At 41.5% G+C, this 15487-nt stretch overlaps 1 protein-coding gene across 2 annotated transcripts in view; it reads right to left on the minus strand.

Annotated features, from left to right (window-relative positions):
- P2RY8 (P2Y receptor family member 8) overlaps positions 1 to 15487 on the minus strand; it is a 36118-nt gene that overhangs the window by 10585 nt on the left and 10046 nt on the right. The window contains exon 3 of one of the 2 annotated variants that reach the window (XM_032996577.2): positions 14455 to 14574. The exons of the other annotated variant lie outside the window; for it this stretch is intronic. The gene's annotated coding sequence lies outside the window, so the exon portion shown is untranslated. The remainder of the gene's footprint in view (positions 1 to 14454; positions 14575 to 15487) is intronic. 2 annotated transcript variants of the gene reach the window in all.

Consider the following 15487-nt stretch of genomic DNA (forward strand, 5'->3'; position numbering starts at 1 on the left):
ATAAATTAGAGAAGTCAGGATTCTGTGCTGGTGTTAGCAGCATTCATCCTAATTTAGATAAGGTTTGCATAAACACAGCCACTATCATCTGTGTCAATAAACCTGTTCAGAGTGAAACTAGTCACTGTGGTCTTTAAAAAGCTCAGTTCTGCAGTAGTCAGGTTTATGGAAATAGTAAGGCTATGGGCTGTTGTTGACAAAAATCTCTCAGCATCTAAAGTGTGATTTTGTTACTTTAAGTGCTAGTTACACTACAGAATTAAGCAGTTTGCAGGTTTTCTTACTGATGTGCAAGGTAGACAGCTTTTAAAAATTCTGTGAGCAAAACCTTAGGTCAATTGAAACCCAACTTGTGTAATTCTACCAATAGATTTTCTAGGCTGGTTTAAGTTTCAGTCAGAGTAAGCATCCTAAACTGGATTTAAAGAGGTTCCAGTTTATGGGCTAAAAGCTAGGATTTCATATATGGGTTGGTCTTTCCTACATACACAGACTTTGTAGGCTTAATTTTTTCAAGCCTGATATTTTTAAAAGGATTAGCAAATCTAAGACAACCCCTTTTACGAATTCAGCATAACAGCTCAGGAATTCATTCTACAGAATTTACACTCCTCTGTGGTCACTGCCCATGTGCATGGCCTTATTTCCCAACAGCACAAGGTAACTTGCCTCTTGGTGAAATAACACTATCTTGCACACATCGTGGAGGAAGAACATGCATGCAAGCAGTTAGTGAAATATTGCTGGCGCCTGGAGAGGAGCCTTGATTTCATGAGAGCCGTTTTTGTCAGACGGTGCATGGCCATGGACAACCATCTTGCAAAGCTCCTTTTAGCCTCTCTGGCAGACATCCTGGGTAGTGTGGAGATACCCTGTGCCGGAGAGCCCTCCTGCAGGTAACTTGCCCTTGAGTTACAGCAAGATGGTGAAGATTTACATTTTTATAAAACTTTGTCCACAGAAAATGCCCAGTGATGCGTAAATGTTAAATAACACCTGAACTGATTTCCTTTATAACTTTAGACCTTTTGAATATTATCTGTGTCCAGGATTAACAGACAATGGCTTCCGGTCTGCAATTATTTCCTCCTACGAGTAATTGCCTCACATAGCTGTTGTGAAATTCAGAGGAAAAAGTGCAGTCAATCATTTCCCTTCTGACCTCAAATGCCAGGAAAAGAAGTAACAGTTTGTTGGCACAAGGTGTTTGTGGTAGACAATATGACAGATTCCCAACAGAGAATAAAACTTCATGGTTTTATATTGACTCTGTATGATCTGATTGGCATTTTACAGCAAACATATATGTATGTGTATATATACATATACATGCACATATGTTTATGAGTATGTATATATATATTCTACTTGAAATCTGTACTCTCTATCTTTTAATCTCTTTTCTTATTTTCTGTGAAACTCTTTGAATGTTTCCTCTCCTGTTCAGTCCACAAAGGAATTGAGGTAGATCTGCATGCATGTTTTTGAAGATTATCTTTAGAGATAAAAAAAAAAAAAAAAAAGAAAAGGAAAAAGCTCACACATTGCTTTTTCTTGCACTTGCACTAAGGATATGACAATCTGTAGCTGTTGATCAATTTAACATAGGATGGAGTCCATAAACAGGACAGTCAACCAAGTTTTGCAGTCGTAGCTGAAAGGATAATTTGGCATGGTATTTGGGAAATGTTTTGAGCAAAGAATGTAGGGTAATTCTAACATTCAGGTAATGTACTGGGGCCAGGAATTGGAAACTATTGTTAGGAGTGAAGCAAAGAACTTGGCTGAGCACATAGGCCGTCTTCAGATACGCCTTCTCTCACTACTCCCACTAGTTGTTCTCAGTATGTACAAAATTTCTTACTACCTCCTAGACAGACATGTCCCAGAAAGCCCATGCTGGAGACATAACAACTGGTGACTTGTAAATACAAGCTGAATTATTGTTCCTCTTGTTAAGTAAGATCTCTATGAATATGCAATTCTTTTTCCAGAGCAGTAGCATGAAGTAAGCAGGATTTGGGCATAGGTGGCACCTTTCTCGCCTGGTCTTTGCTACAGCTGTGGCTTTAGCATCCATAGAAATCTGTTTATTTTAGGGTGAGTTGGAAAATGTGCATGGCACTGACTGTACTGAGCGGATCTCCAGCAACTGTAACAGGCTCGAATGTAGTCACTTCCATTGTAAATGCAGGTGTTTGAAGCTGAACCCAGCCCTTTTTAAACTTCCCGTTGATTCAGATTCTGGTTTCCTGGAGGCACGCAATTGCCTGGATTCTGTCAAAATCTGAATGAGTCCACTAAAACATAGTCGTCCCCTTTCACACTTGGACCACTCAGCTGCCACTTTAAAATGACCAGGCCAGCTTCCACGTGAAAATTAATTGGCACAGAACAGGACCAAATACATGATTTTACCTGTACCCATCTTCTTCCACCTGTGTGTCAAAACCTACAGTCAGTTTTACGTGATCATAAAAACCTTTGTGTAGCAAAGATGCCACAGCAAGAACTTGGAATAAAAGTTATTTTGTCTTCTGTTGGTCCTGCTGCTGCACTTGCTCAGCAGATATCCTTTAGCCTTTATTGACAGCCCATCTAGAGGAATGACTGCCCTGCTCTCTCCCCAGATGCCTTCTGCAAGGTATTGGTGGTGAACTCCTGGCAGACTGGGAGTTCTCCTGGCTCACACGTCAGTTAGAAGTGTTTCTCACATCACCACTAGTGAAAACAGTGTTGACTGAAAAATACATGAGACTGGAGGTTCTATAGGAGCTAAATTGACATGCGCTTGGCAGCTTTCTCGCATATTTGATTCTCTGCTCCTGAAAGGGCAAGAAGAGGTAGATGTACAGAAGGGATGAGCCTTGCTTGCAGTCAAATTGTGCCTCTTACTGGAAGGCCTTGATACAGAAAAATGGGCTGCTGGAAGCTCTTTTGAATGACTGTAACTGATATTGTGTCCACTCATTCCCTTGGACCCCCTGCCAATACCCGCTGAAAATAGGCGACCACATGAATTTCAGCAGGAGAGGTGTCCCCGGCATGATGAAGGGCCAGCAGGCAGTGATGTATGTGATCCAAAGCAGTGGGAAATGTATGAGCTCTGTGGTTGTCCCATCATCCCCTAGCACTTTGGACAATGCTTCCCAGACTTGCCTGAAGGGAGGAGTGGTTGGGGCTCACCTCAGGTGATCTCCATGGGACATCTTGCAGTGTCACGACTCTTTCCTTTGCACAGTTTCTCTTACTGCTTATTGTCACAGCTCAGAGTGCAAACCCCTGAATCATATCTGTACTACTGAGCTACATACCACTGTACTTTTCCTACGTGATGTTCAGTTGCCCATGTATATGCTCTTACAAGTGGTAGTGATCCTCTGCTAGAGAAATTTTCTTCATTTTTTTTTCCAGTGTTGCCACCAGCAGTCAACAGTATTCAATTTACAGTCATGGGGTACCCTGGCTAATTCTGCCTTTTAATTATGGTCATGATCAGGGCATGTGTCTCTAGAACAGCCATGTGCCACCTGCATCTATCTTGAGAGGAACAACTTTAGGGCACGTGCAGTGCTGCTACGGAGCCCAGATGGCATGGCCAGGCATCATTTGTCTGGGGACCAGTCCTGCAGGTCTGGAATTTGTGCAGGTCCCAGTGAATCCTGAGGCAGCTGTGCGTGCTGTGCGCTCAGCACCCCCCAGCTCTTTGCTTGGGAGGTAGAAGCCAGCTCACCCTGTTGCAACTCATGCAAAACTCACTTCGTTCACACTCTGAAAGAACTGAAAGTTGGCTTCTGTGCAAAAGCTCACGGCTCGTGTTGAGCATCGATAACTGCAGATGTGCTGCTTGTGGCTGGCACAAGGAACAGTATAAATTCATACGTGCCTGAACAGTGCTGAGCAGATGTACCCAAAGGCACAGACTACAGGTAACAGGAACCTCAGAGACAGCTAACTACAGGAGCATTTACACCGTACCATCTAGTTTTAAGATCAATGTTCTATATGCACACAAAGGAAAAAGAAAGAGCCAGCATAAGTATTATTTTTTCCTTGACTTAACACTTTTCTCCTGACTTCTCTTCAGTTTGTCAACCGTACCAGTTAGAGTTATGACTGGTAATACACAAGAAGTGGAGATCATAAAATGGGAAAAAAAGATTTCTAACAAAAGCTTCACCTCTTGTTCAGTTTCTTTGTGACTACTTGAGCTATCACACTAATATAAAGAGATACAACAGAAATAGCACCCTGAAACCACATCTGCTCTTGTTTCATTCTTCTGAAAGTCCTCGAGTGCAGGTGAGACAGCAGGTCAAAGTTCAGCACTTTAGCTAAACCAAACTACAAGTGCCTTTGTACTCAGGCTTTGGTCTTCCTCTCAAGTCCTCACTGCACTTAGGTAATTTAAATGCATAAATAAGACAAAAACTGGATTCTGTCTTTGCCTAACATGCTGTTTCTGCATTGAGAAGTATAGAAGAGCCATAATTGTAGTAAAGATATATGCTGATATATTATTATATGAATGTTACTTATGAAATAATCACAGGCAGAAGTCAAATGTGTTCAGCAGCTAGTTTTGTAGGGAGAGCCAGTCTCTGCTCTTATCAAGACAATACATTGCAACAGCTTGTTATTGGTTTCAGATGAGTTCCTCTTGCTAGCAAAATGCCCTGAGATATCTGTATCATCGCTGCTCTGCAAATCATTACTGGAATCTTGCCATCTTGAGATAAAATAATGAAAGTGAAGATTCTGTGCTTTGAAGGGTGTTCTTTATTGACCTGTGCCCTAAAAAGTGGTGTCTTGACTATAATTTTTATGACCTTGGCATTTAGCTCCAACTTAATAGAGCTAATCCTGGGTATTCCATTTGTAACCAGTCTGTATCTCACAGTCTCTTCTACTACATATATCTGTGGTCTGCTGGTTTTAGGTGTATGGGCAAGCAAACACATTCTTGCAATGTAAGCGAAGGTGTGAATCCATACCTCATCAGCCACTCTACATATTTGATCTTGCTCAGATAAAGGAGGTTGCTTACCCCTCTGGGATAATGTTTTGCAAAACAGCTCCAGGTTACCGTGTGAGAAAGTGTATTCGTTACTACGCCATCGGACAGACTACACTACAGCCAATATGCTACCGCCTTATGCCCTGTTTTGTCTCTGCCATGAGTTGTCTGCTTGCCCACATGTTTAAAGTAAACAAACACAGCTGGGATGTTTTAAATGGTGACCACATGCGAGCAGTACAGGCCGGGCTGAGGTGAGAGCAGCCTTGGCGTGATGCTGTGCAGGCAGCGCTGCAGGACAGGGTACATGAGCACAGCAAGGGAGGGGTGGGAAGCCGTCATGAGGACAGGTATGCATTTTCATTTGTCCAACTTACAAAATTATTATTATACATGAGTCAGTTTTATTCTAATATACTGATATTATATATTAAATATCATACATTAAACTTAATTTATGTGATATACCTATATATGCTATAAATGTTTTTTTTTTCACTGGTACCACAAACTGAAATACCTAAAAACCCCATAATCAACACCCCAAGTGTTAGAATTTCTCTTTTTCATTAAATCATGCTTTAGCCTGTGTTACTGATTCATCATATATATATATATGCATGTAGATACATATGTGCACAATATTATATATGTTTTTATATTGTATGATCATATATAATAACATATGATATTATTTTCTTGTTTCATAGTATACCTACAATTGATAACATTCTGTTTTCAAACTTTTTTGAGGACTACAAGTGAAATTTCAGCTATATCAATATTAAGTATTAGTAAGATAAACCTTTAAATGAAAGAAAAGCAATTCTACAGTAGAGGAGCTCCAAGTGCTAAAGTAAAAAGCACTCAGACTAAATTTAAAGTTTGAGTTTCACTAGGTCCAAAAAACTATGGAGAAAAATGTGGGCTCCAGAGCTCATCCAGTCTTAAAGATAATTTCCTTTCAAGGTGACACCTAAAATTGAACCACCTGGAAAAGTATACCAAGCCTGTGAAATGCAGTGACAAGGACAAACACACAAAACTGCATTAGTTTTTAAAAATTTGCTTAGCTTAACCCCTAGACTGAAGAACGTAGAACTTTTAGGGTTTTGTCATAAAACAAATCCATATATTTTAAATGCAAGCTTTAGGTGATTCCAAATATAACTATATACGAAAGGTCTGGTGTGACTCGGTCTTCAGTGGGGTGCCACACACTGTGGCAGCTAATTAATTACCTTTAATTGATCATCTCTCCTGTCTGTGGATCAAACTATTGAGGTTTAGCTGTGGTCTAGATGAGGCTGGGGTCTAACCTCGAGTGAAATACATAGCTTTGTCAGAGCAAGAAGGGGGCCCCTGGGTGGCATGAGCTCTCAGAATGAGTCTACAGGAAAGAGGGGAACTTGACTGTGGTGAGAATTCAGGTATGGGAAAATAAAACACAGTGTTTTTACCCTCTGCCTCTTGAAAATGACAAAACAAAATCTTCCCTTCTCCCAAGTAGTTTTAAAGATCAGACTTCTGTTCTGCTAAAGCCTACTGCCACAATAAAACAAATGCAATAATCTGGCAGAAAAGAAATATGAAGAAACTTCCAAGCACACCATAAAGGAGCAGTCCCACTACAGATGAGTAGTCCTTGCTTTTCTGAGAACAGACATTTACTGACAGAGGAACGGCAAGCTGGAGAAAAACCTCCCACAGAGGGGAGGTCCTTCAGTGGCACAGATTGAAATATTGGATAAAAAAGAGAGAAATTCTATCCCTTGGGGAGCTGATTAAGGGTTTTATAGGTATTTCAGTTTGTGTGAAAACTTCCCGTTGGAGGTGAATGATGTGAAACTCATGGGATATGTAAAGACAAACTCTAAGATAGTTTTGAAGACTGGTACAATTATGATCCAATAGGATACTAATAGCAATAGAGTGGTAGCAGACGGCTCTTTGGAGGCAAACTTTGGGTTGTAAGGAGCCCTAGAGACCTCTAAGTGACATACTTTGAACTATTGCTGCATTCTTGAAGCTTCAGTGGGCAACTTGAAAATAGATGCAGAGTAAAATTATATAAATGTACTAAGAATAAAGGAAATGTTTGGTGCAGATGGCACCTATTCAGGAAAATATGGTTTGATATGAACCAAAACAGGGCAAGGCTTCTGTTACTAAAAGTTGAGGTTACCGTTTTTGTACTAAGGATTAGAGAAATTGAACTGGCACAGAAAAGCATATAGTTCAGGATTACACATACTTACGGGTGGGAATGTTATTAAATCCTCCGTACTCTTAGAAAAAAAGGGCAGGAAAAGATATTAATAAAGTCCAGGAAGGAACTGGACAAACAGTTTCTACGTGTGAAATGTAAGAAGCAGATCACGTAAAACAGTCAGCCAGAAAAATTCCAGATATTTGTGTCTCTACGTATACGTAAAAGTGTAGAAATGCTGATGCTGATTGCCCTGGTTTTCAGCTGGGAATCTGACCTAATTTAGGCATCTGAGAAGTCTGATGAAAGAAAGTAACTGTTGAAAATGATGTGGCCAGGGTACGCGCTGATACAGCCCTGCCAAAATAGGCCATGTCACTGAAGGATCGGTGCTCTTGTATTACAGGAAGCTTGGTGTCACATCCAGTAAACAATTCAGCTGCATCAACAAATGAGACAGAATTTCCATGGACTGAAGGCTGTAACTGCAGGACTGTATCATCAGTCACATAACAAAGATGGTAAATGTGGGAGCAACGTGCTTGGGGTAGAAAAACAGCTGTGAGAGCAAACAATATGGAAATAACAAAACCCTTCGAGTACCCCTAAACAAAGTGGGCAAATGCGCCGATGCATGGCGTGTGTGTGTGTGTTCAGGCACCACAAGTGTGACTCCTCGTGGAAACCACCCATTCAAGATCCAGAGGGGAGATCCTCACAAGACAAGGAGAAGCTGCTCTTGACTCAGGCATGTGTCACCCCGAGCTCTGCAGCGGCAGGAGCACTGATCTGGGGTCTCCTGTTCCCTCATCAGGACACCCAAGAGCTTTGGCCTGTAGACCATTGCAAATAAATTTCTACAACTTCAGCTGCTTAATTAAAAAAATAATATTCTATGTTTGTGTGCGAGGTTCCACCCTACCTGTGTTCATGGATAGTCTAAGGAGACAGAGCTCCTTCTTTGCATTTTTTTCTGAATCCTTCAAGTGCTCAGCTGGAAGATACACAGAAGGTTGTCACAGAAGGTTGACACAAGCAGCGCTGGATAATGGTGAAGCCCAGCAGAGAGGGAAGCCTACTGGGGAGCCTGACCCTTTGCTACATGAGTACAGAATTAGGTCTTGGAGAAATACCGAAGGAAATTCTAATATCACTGAAGAATTCCTTTTCTTCTTAAAAACACCTTCTCCTGTCACCAGAAGTGCAGCTGCTCTGACTGAAGGCAACGAGGGCCCTTAGTTGGTACTCCAAGTGTTCCTTGGTACTTGGGGCCATTCTCTGCCCACGCAATCAGGCTTCTTCTGCAGGGTGACGGCGTGTTGCCTGCCTACTAGCAATGGTCCTGGCTGCTGAACGGTGCGTGGCAGCCAATGTCAGCTAGCACAAACCAGATCTGCTCCAGGGAGCGTTCTTGTGAGGTAAGGGTGCAGAGAAGCACGTGCCACTGACCAAAAACTTTCCTTGGAGATGATTAATCTACTAGCGTCAATACAACGTAAAAACGCAACTTGTTGGCCCCAAAGAAATGCCATAATACATGGAATATCTGATAAGAAATGAGACATGGTAGAAAACAACAAGCTTGAAACCTGGGCTCTCGTGAGGGCTTCCCTATCGAAAGGTTTTGGTTCCCTTTTTCAATCTCTCGTAGTGCCATAGATCTCAAAGGAGAATTGCTGCTGGGAGTTCCTTCACTGGCAGGCACCTGATGCTTTGGCAGTGGCTGAAATGTGATCGCAGCCCCCTCCCCAGCAGCCACCTTTTTCTTCTTCTGAAGCCCCAAGGATGCCCTCAGCTCCCTGGGAGTAGAGACAGGACTGTGGTTTTGAAAACACCTCCCACCCCCCTGCCCGCTGCGAAGGAAGATCAGCACCAACTACTTTCTCGCTTCTCTTTCTGAGAACTCTGGAGGTCATTTAATTTTTGCTAATACCTAGTTCCAGCACTGTTTCGGGACCTACGGCTCACGCTTGCTCAGGGGAAATTCAGGGTTTTCCCAGAGACCTTCCAAGCCCGTTCTCTCCCCAGCCCTGCTGGAATCACCCGGGGCCAGGGCAGGGATTCTGCACGTGCGTGGGGTGTCCAGCCTGCCCCCCCTGCCCCGTGCCACACCAGCCAGGCAGTGGGGAGGTCCGTGGGGGCGTGCGAGATGGCATCACCGATGCCTGTGATTGTCACTTGGCATTACAGCCTGCAAGGGGTTTAATGTGGTTTGGCAAGCAAATGATGGAAAGAGCCAGTGTTTTGAAACTCATTCAGGGAACTGAAGGAAACAGACCCAAGTACTTTTTATTTCAACATCTCAGCATGTCTTTAGGAAAACATAAAGGCAATATAAATTCCAGGAGAGCAGCTTTAGTATCCTTTCTTTTTCTACATGTGTTTCTCTGTCTCTTGCTCTGCTGCATTGTCATATACAGAAAAGGAGAGAGGAAGAAAAGGAAAGCAGAGTTTTAAGCTTTAAAATGAATCTGTTTTCTTGAGGATTGGGGTTTAGTAAAGGTTGAGCATTACATTTTCATAAAAGAGCCTGGAAAGGCAAAAAAATTCTCACAACCCCTTCTAGCACCATCCAGCCAGCCATGCAGGTGAGCAAAGTCATAGTGCTCTAACATCTCAGATACCAAAGATAAGAGTGCAGTGATAAAAGACATTTCATCACATGATGTGGGGAAAGTTTTGAACAAGTTAAGACTAGCCGCTCGGTGCAGGTTCCTCTTTCAATTCTCTGAAACTCTTTAAAAAAAAAAATTACACACACAAAAAAACAAATTTCAAAAGCGGTTTCCTCAGTGCAAACCTCCCACACCATCTCTATAGGCGTTACCTCTGAGACATACTATAAACTACATAGAAGAGTTATTTGTGTTTGCACTACATCAACTGGTAGTTTTTAGGGCATTCTGGTACACCATGTTATAAACTACCCTACACAAAAACCCAAGGCTTGTTATTTAGTGTTGTTTACCTGGTTCTTTATTCTAAAAGAAATCTATCATTTTTTAACCAAGACTAGTAGAAAGAGAAGACACTTAGCAATTCATCATCTAAAACCTATCTTTTCTTTTTAAAGGTTATAAAATCACAACAGGAAATATTTTGAAATAGTCACACTAATCACAAGACAGACTACTTTTTAGGCTGAACATGTGTTTATACTAGTCCCCTATTTTTAGGTCACATCACATGCCAGCTCCTTGCCATTGCCATTTGTATTTTAATTACAGATGAAATAATAACTTTTGCGGTCTTCAGGAATATTAGGATCATACTTCATTCTTGCTTTGTTCTTACTAGCTATACTTAAATACATAATCTGACAGAAGCAAAGAGTGAGAGCTAGCTAGTTTACATTTAGTTAAATGGCTTTTGTTTGCCTCTTGATTATTGCCCTTTTTTTCTTGTTTCTTTAAGCACCTGCAGCAAAACAGTATTTGGGAAAGATGCTAATTTTGGCCCATGTCCTCAAAAGGAATTAGGCATCCAAGTATTTTTGAGGAATAGACCTTAGCAGTATCATTCCTAACTGGTTTCTGTGCTCCTTTCTGGAAAAGCAAAAGCAAGCATACCTCCTGCTGCCGAAACTGTAAATGAAAAAGTATCAACGATACTTTGACCAGGGAATCAGTACGTCAGTGACCTTGCTGCAGTGGCGTGATAACCAAAACATGACTTTCTAGATTAGAGTAAGGATCCACCCTACCGAACATGCCTGTGTAAAAGGATGGCTCTGGCACTTAAAGAGCACTTTCAAAATGCTGAGTTGAAGTGGGCTGAGGACAACACCAAAGAGCTTCCTCATTATCACTCCTACAGACAACTATGTCAATAAGGGGTTGAAAAAGTTATTGACTTCTCTGTAGCTTTTTGTGAACAAGGCTCCTTGCAATCACAAGAGGTAGATGATTAAGAAGCAAGACTCTTCTGAAAGTTAACAAGACTGTACGTGTATCCTTGGGGATAATAATCAGATCATCTTCAGTTCCAGTGCTCTCTCCTTCACTTGCTTGATGCCTTTTAAAAAGTCACTTTCCTACTCTGATTTTTTTTTTTTTTTTTTTTTTTTTTTACTAATACCAATATATTTGCACTGCTCAGTTACCTTGCTGGTGATGGTTTAAGAAGCATTAATGCCTTGCTTTGTAAATGCTCCAAGTGTCATAAGGAGAACAAGCAGCTTTTGAAACTGCCATTGCAGCACCTGCTTTTATTTAACTGAAGAAGCAATCTGTAAAAAAACATATTTGCATGTATACTCTAAGATTAAAACTGTTGCTGTAGTACACTACTCGTTTACTTAGAAGATTTTCCAGTCTTTTCTAGAATGCCTGAAAAACTTAGATATGTTCTGTATCCAGTTTTACGGGAAGTATTCATCCTTTTCCTGTGCAAATTATAATAATGCAATAATATTTGAAGGGGGAAGATCTTCCCAAACTGCAAGGTACAATAGGATTTTCTGGTTCTCAAATGACTGAATACCTCATATTACAAAAGACAGGGTATGGCTTTTTACACTGTATTTCTAATGTCTTGTTCTCGTCACTAGCTCAAGAAAGCTACAGTTCAGCTGAAAGCCAGTTAAAAGAGTTTCTTTAGAAACTGGGTGTGAAAAGAGATTGCGGTTAGTTTTGCTCAATCACAAAAAAAAAAAAAAAATAGAGACACAGGAAAGCAACATGCACTTAGAAGCAGTTAATACAGACTGCAAATCCACGGATAGAGCATAGAGCACCCACCATCCACACCTTTTCTAGCCTGGGTTGTAGAAACACAAGTAGACAGAGGCACCTGCCTGCCCAGGAGTCTCCGTGGCCCCAGCTGAGATGTCTCATACCTTGTCAGCTCACAATCAGGCATTTTGGAATGAGATCCAGAAAACCAGGACACTGAGCAGCAAGCAGGCTAGACAACAGGAAATGTATGGGTCCCCGAGAAAGCTGCAGCTTTCAACATTTTGCTGAGGGTTGCAAGGAAACCTCTAGCTACAACCGTGTGTTATGACTGAAATTTCTCCTGGAGCAAGGTGCTTGAATCAGTCTTACATCACAAAAAATGGAAGGATCCAAACCAGCAACAACGGTTCGGTTCACATTTCTCAAATGTCACTCATTTGGGGATGTGGGAGATATGAATTAATTTCTTTCTTCAGGGTGATGAGACTTGAATCTACACATCCCACCAAGCAATAAGATTTCTATTAATCACTTCATATAAAACATACGAATTACATTGAAATAGGAACCGCAGTTTGGATGTCTTCTCCTCTCAGGTACTGAGCAAAACACTGCAGTATTTTTTTCTCACCCGTGGACTTTATATCCCAGTTGCACCATGCAAACTGGAACAAATTCATGTGCCGGAATAAAAATAATTTGTAGATAAATAACTTTAACATGGTGGCTAATGCATTTCTGCAAGAACGGTTGGTTCCAATCATATCAGGCAAACCTCCCTAGTCTGTAGAGAGTGCTCTAAGTATCCACAGGATTCAAGGGCACATAGCGTTGCCACCTTTATTCTGGATGTATCCCATGAAGGATCTACTCCAGTAAGTCTCCAATAAGTGCACTGGCCATTTATTGTATACTGGGTCCTCAAACTGATACAGCACAAGGGGTAGTCTTTCCCCACTCTATAACTGTGGATCATTTTAGGCCTTCAGTCTGAGTTGGGTGTTAGGATACACATGTTTCTGAGCACTTAGCGACTGGGATTTACAGTTTTGATGTTGGGCACCCTTAGCAAAAAGTGACCTGTTGAAGACCTCAGGCTTGAGTTTTAGCACTTACAGTGATGACAAGAGAGTTAGGCTCCAAAAGCCTTTTAATGCTAACATTGCAGTTGGGTATTGGAAATTCCACCTGTGAGAAAGTCTTTTCTCCTTCAGTGTGAAGTTGGGGTGAATTCCAACAAGTAGGTCAGGCACATGAACATGCAGAGGGCTGATATTGGGCGTATGATGTGAGCCACAAGTGCACATTTGCCTTGCTCTGCCTTCTGGGATTGGGCCACTTTTGCAGAAGATTCTCTTTGGCTTGTGCAGCTAAATCATCCCTCGGTGAGCATAGTCCCACCCCGGTTGGATTGCCTGCACTGTCTCTTGTAAGCCTCAGTGGCAGTCAAGTAAAAATACTTGCCTTTCCTGATTTTGTGGCAGTCCCAATGGCTTTTCTCTAGGTTAAAAATCCTGGTAGGTATTCCATCCTGTAATGCCACTCAATCAGCTAACCCATCCTCCCAGATCTTTGTATGTCCACAGAAATTGTAACTTTTCCCTTGTCGAGTTCCATGAGACCAGGTATCCTGTCCATATATCCTGTCCCGCAGACTAGGAAAGGCATTCAGCAGGGAAAAACTACCCGGATCAACTCAGCATTTTTGTAGCATCCTCCCAGACAGAGTAGAGTGGATATAAGGGACACGCCAGAGTAGATGAGAGTGAGTGTGGCAGGTGGTATGGTGCCTTCACCGCAAATCACTGGGCCAAGTGCTCATGTTTCTTTCCCTCCTGACAGGCAGGAGTGAAGTAGGACTGTTTCTTGCTGCAAAAACACGCCTGATTGTCTCGGTTGTTTAGAGAAGCATGATGAGCCTTGGCTCACAGAGTATAGGTATGTACTTGCTCTGCTTCTTGCTGAGGTCCTTTACATATCCCCTCTGCCCCAGGCTGGGATGGGAGAAGAACAATATAGAGATCCTATAATTACACTGACTACATTTACCTACTGAGAGGGAAATTACACAAGGAGATACCTAAGAATCTGTTTTCCCCACTTTACGGCCAGAGAATAGGACTTCAGTAAAAATGAACACTGGGCTCATGGAATTACAACGTGGGGCAGGTTGGCCTTAGGATGCAGACTAACCTCATGCTTGTTTAACAGAACTAAGCTCACAGGACATAATGGGGTAGTTTACACACACCTCCTTGCCCCAGCATGAGGCCTCAGCTATCTCTTGCAACATGCTATGGTTGCTGGTATGACTGACTCGTATCAGTGGGTATGTGGATTCATTACTGTGAACGACATGGTTTGAGGGAAGTAGCAGATGATCAGGTCATTTCTAGTGTTGTGTGGTGGCAGATAGCAAGCAAACCTGCAAGTTTAGATAGTGCAATGTTTAATGTAGGCTTGTCAAAACAAAACATTATTAGAAAATGGATAAATGAGAAGACCGTAAGATACTCAGTGGTCTCAGTGGCCTGACAAAACCCCATTCTTACCAAACTGTTGTCACTTCTTCAACCCCATCTTGCTTTTCTGATGAGAAGCTACCTGAAAATTTGCTTGGCTTTCATACTCCCAGTTGGCTGGGAAGATGCATAGATCAACTTATTCATAGACTGTAAATGAAGAAGACAAGCATAAGTGTCTAAGAGATTGTATATTAAAGAGTTAAGAGGAAGGGAGGAGAAATAAGGAAGTAGCGGTTGAAACAATCTGCTTTTAAGCATACAAAAATTTTAAAAAGACTTGATAACATTTTAAACAACACATAAGAGCCCAGAACTAGGTGTTTTTTTTCTGGGGGTAGGGGCATTAAGAACTAGTGGAAACTATAATGGGAACTTCAGAAATGGAAACTCTGCAGTTTTAGCCAAAGAACAAGCACAGGTTTCCCACCCACCCAGCCTGAAACATGAAGTGAAGGGACTATTTCTAATAATGAGAAGAGAGGTTGGTTTCCAAACCCTTCCAGTGTAGGGTAGTGCCATTTTTTCTACCCAGTTATGTAATTTGAGAGCTGTTAGATTAGAAGTATATAAACCAGAGCAAGTGCAGTAAAGAACTTTACCTTGGTGTTTAACACTAAGGACAGCTGGACTATCGGTTTCAAAAAGACAAATACAAACTGATTTGCAAAGGACATTTACATACTCTGTAATTCTGTAATTTTGACCTAAGTATGCTATGCTGGCTTTTAAAATTATAATATATTTGGATGTCTTTCCACTGGGGCAATACTCTTGTCATTTGTCATCACTGGCAGTAGTGATTCAGCAGTAGTACGATCTTTGTAGCCCTAAGATAGAAAAAAAAGTTCTAACACGAAAATCATTGTTTCTTGACGATGTGTGTTCAAAAAACTGCTGTCATTTGCAACTGTCTGTATGCAGGACATTTCCAAAATCTACAGCACTGCGTTTCACCAGTGCGAGTGGTCATGGAAAATGACTTAGATTAGGGATGTTTTAGGATTAATTTATTTCATAAGTGAAATAAAAGCGAATAAAATTAATATAAAATAAATTTTTA

Source organism: Tyto alba, unplaced genomic scaffold (genome assembly GCF_018691265.1).
Source record: "Tyto alba isolate M040663 unplaced genomic scaffold, T.alba_DEE_v4.0 Super-Scaffold_14, whole genome shotgun sequence".
NCBI lineage: Eukaryota > Metazoa > Chordata > Aves > Strigiformes > Tytonidae > Tyto > Tyto alba.